This window comes from Anopheles coustani (assembly GCF_943734705.1).
Source record: "Anopheles coustani chromosome X unlocalized genomic scaffold, idAnoCousDA_361_x.2 X_unloc_74, whole genome shotgun sequence".
Lineage (NCBI taxonomy): Eukaryota > Metazoa > Arthropoda > Insecta > Diptera > Culicidae > Anopheles > Anopheles coustani.
Window position 1 is genome coordinate 111,986 of NW_026525186.1, and position 3,289 is coordinate 115,274.

The following is a 3,289-nucleotide window of genomic DNA, read 5'->3' on the forward strand; positions in this document are numbered from 1 at the left end:
TCTAAGAGTACAAGCATAAAGGAACACGGACCAAGCCGTACCGAGAGAATCGGTACTAGAGCCCTTGTGGTTCTACATTGAGAGAGCCCTCGTGGTTCTCATTAGGGGCTTTATGCAAGAAGTACTCAATACTGTGGTGTGAAGTATAAAGTATAGAGTCCTCCACTGGTCCACGCTGCTCCGGCGGTCCTGGGTAAGATAGTTCATTCTAGCTTGCCCTATGTGGAAGAGGACTCAATACCCTACCTGTTGAGCTTGAAACAAAGTCATCACTTGGGCATGCTCATATTGCCATACACAATTACATTATATTCGAATGAGCATGCAAGCGACCCTATATAGACCGAACCAAAACGATAGATACCGCCGTAGTTCACCCCCACCAAGTGATGACTTCAGTATGGCTAGTGTGTGAAGTATAAAGTATAGTCCTCCCCTGGTCCACACTGCTTCGGCGGTCCTGGGTAAGATAGTTAGTTCTAGCTTGCCCTATGTGGAAGAGGACACAATACTTAATACTTAGAGTACAAGCATAAAGGAACACGGACCAAGCCGTACCGAGAGAATCGGTACTAGAGCCCTCGCGGTTCTACATTGTGAGCCCTCGTGGTTCAAACTAGATACTTTATGCAAGGCGTACTCAAAACTGTGGTGTGAAGTATAAAGTATAGTCCTCATCTGGTCCACGCTGCTTCGGCGGTCCTGGGTAAGATAGTTAATTCTAGCTTGCCCTATGTGGAAGAGGACACAATACTTAATACTGTGGTGTAATGGACAAGGTATAGTCCTCCACTGGTCCACGCTGCTCCGGCGGTCCTGGGTAAGATAGTTCATTCTAGCTTGCCCTATGTGGAAGAGGACTCAATACCCTACCTGTTGAGCTTGAAACAAAGTCATCACTTGGGCATGCTCATATTGCCATACAATATTCCATTATCTACTAATGAGCATGCAGCTATATGATTATAACCTGTAAACGATTACCCCGCCGTAGTTCAGCGCTTCAACCAAGTGATGACTTCAGTATGGCTAGTGTGTGAAGTATAAAGTATAGTCCTCCCCTGGTCCACACTGCTTCGGCGGTCCTGGGTAAGATAGTTAGTTCTAGCTTGCCCTATGGTGGAAGAGGACACCATACTTAATACTGTGGTGTAATGAACAAAGTATAGTCCTCCACTGGTCCACGCTGCTTTGCAGTCCTGGGTAAGATAGTTAGTTCTAGCTTGCCCTATGTGGAAGAGGGCATACAAGACAAAGTATAGTTCTCCCCTGGTCCACGCTGCTTCTGCGGTCCTGGGTAAGATAGTTAATTCTAGCTTGCCCTATGTGGAAGAGAGCATACATGAACCAAGAACGAAGGTTATGATCGAGGAATGATTCGACAACTAACCGATGGTATGAAATGTGAAGAATTCAAGCAAGCACACAATCAAGTCATCACTTGGGCATGCTCGATAGCCAACCCTATGACATTAACCTAGTAGAGCATGCGAAAACCAATATATACAAGTAATGTAAACGATGCCTCCCTAGTTCAGCGCTTCAACCAAGTGATGACTTCAGAATGGCTAAATCAAATCGGTTCAAAACATACCATCGGTACCCTATTGAAACACACAAGTCGATATCAAACCTCATGATTGTGTAGTCCTCCACTGGTCCACGCCGCTTCGGCCGTCCTGGGTAAAATGGAACATTCCAGCTTGCCCTATGTGGAAGAGGGCACATTACTCAATACTGTGGTGTGAAGTATAAAGTTCAGTTCTCCCCTGGTCCACGCTGCTTCGGCGGTCCTGGGTAAGATAGTTCATTCTAGCTTGCCCTATGTGGAAGAGGACACTTCATACTTCGTCTCTAAGCGGCGGCTTGACTCCTCCCTACGGGGAACGGGTTTACGCGCACAGCGGCGGCTTACGCACTATGGCAGTCATGGATGCCTTACGTTTCTATGAAAAGTGTGTTCCTCCCCTGGTCCACGCTGCTTCGGCAGTCCTGGGTAAGATAGTTAGTTCTAGCTTGCCCTATGTGGAAGAGGACACGTAGACTTACTGTGGTGTGAAGTATAAAGTTCAGTTCTCCCCTGGTCCACGCCGCTTCGGCCGTCCTGGGTAAAATGGATTCATCCAGCTTGCCCTATGTGGAATGAGGACACTTTATGCTTCGTCTCTAAGCGGCGGCTTGCTCCTCCCTACGGGGAACGGGTATACGCGCACAGCGGCGGCTTACGTTATGGCAGTCATGGATGCCTTACGTTTCCATGAAAAGTGTGTTCCTCCCCTGGTCCACGCTGCTTCGGCAGTCCTGGGTAAGATAGTTAGTTCTAGCTTGCCCTATGTGGAAGAGGACACGTAGACTTACTGTGGTGTGAAGTATAAGGTTCAGTTCTCCCCTGGTCCACGCCGCTTCGGCCGTCCTGGGTAAAATGGATTCATCCAGCTTGCCCTATGTGGAATGAGGACACTTTATGCTTCGTCTCTAAGCGGCGGCTTGCTCCTCCCTACGGGGAACGGGTATACGCGCACAGCGGCGGCTTACGCAAGTTAGTCACCCTCGGCAGTGGATCACTCGGCTCATGGATCGATGAAGACCGCAGCTAACTGCGCGTCATAATGTGAACTGCAGGACACATGAACATTGATAAGTTGAACGCATATTGCACGTCGTGGGAACCTACCATGATGTACAGATGACTGAGCGCTTATATTTGAGAAATGTATCGCATACATTTAACTACGCCGTGACACCCGTCACGAGACGTGCACCATGATGTTAACTAGGGTCGCGACGACCCGCTAGCATTAAAGAACCCGTGGTTTACAATATACTGGCATTGGAATTCGAAGTATTTAGAGCGTCCGTGTTCCCGCGTGAGGCGGAAGTACGAGGAGAAGGCGTGCTTGTGGTGTCTGTGGTGGTGTTTACTGATGTCTAGCTTCAGCTTATTTATTTATTTAAATAGAAGCGAAGATGTGTAAAGTGGTCAAAACATCCATTACAACACGACTGGTCTTTCTGGTGGTCGACCTAGGCGACTTTGTTCGACGACCACCACCCCATGGAACTAAAAGACGTCCCTTGATACGGACCACCGATACATTTTCCGGCCTGTCTAAACTACACTCATCGAAATTTTTTTGGGTCCCCACCGTCATACAAGTTTGCCTAGGTCAAGTTTTTCTCAATACAGCATCCCTACTTAAAGCCATCTCGGACTTAGTCGATTTTTCATAAATTCATAGAAATTCATATGTTAGGATGCTGCGAGATGAATGGGATGCTGCATGGAGAT

At 47.8% G+C, this 3,289-nt stretch overlaps 1 non-coding gene across 1 annotated transcript; it reads left to right on the top strand.

The window, feature by feature from the left end:
* The first annotated feature begins 2,545 nt into the window (after positions 1–2,545).
* Positions 2,546–2,700, top strand: LOC131270935 (5.8S ribosomal RNA). The gene has a single exon (XR_009179927.1). It is a non-coding gene; the product is annotated as a 5.8S ribosomal RNA (ribosomal RNA).
* Positions 2,701–3,289: the final 589 nt, after the last annotated feature.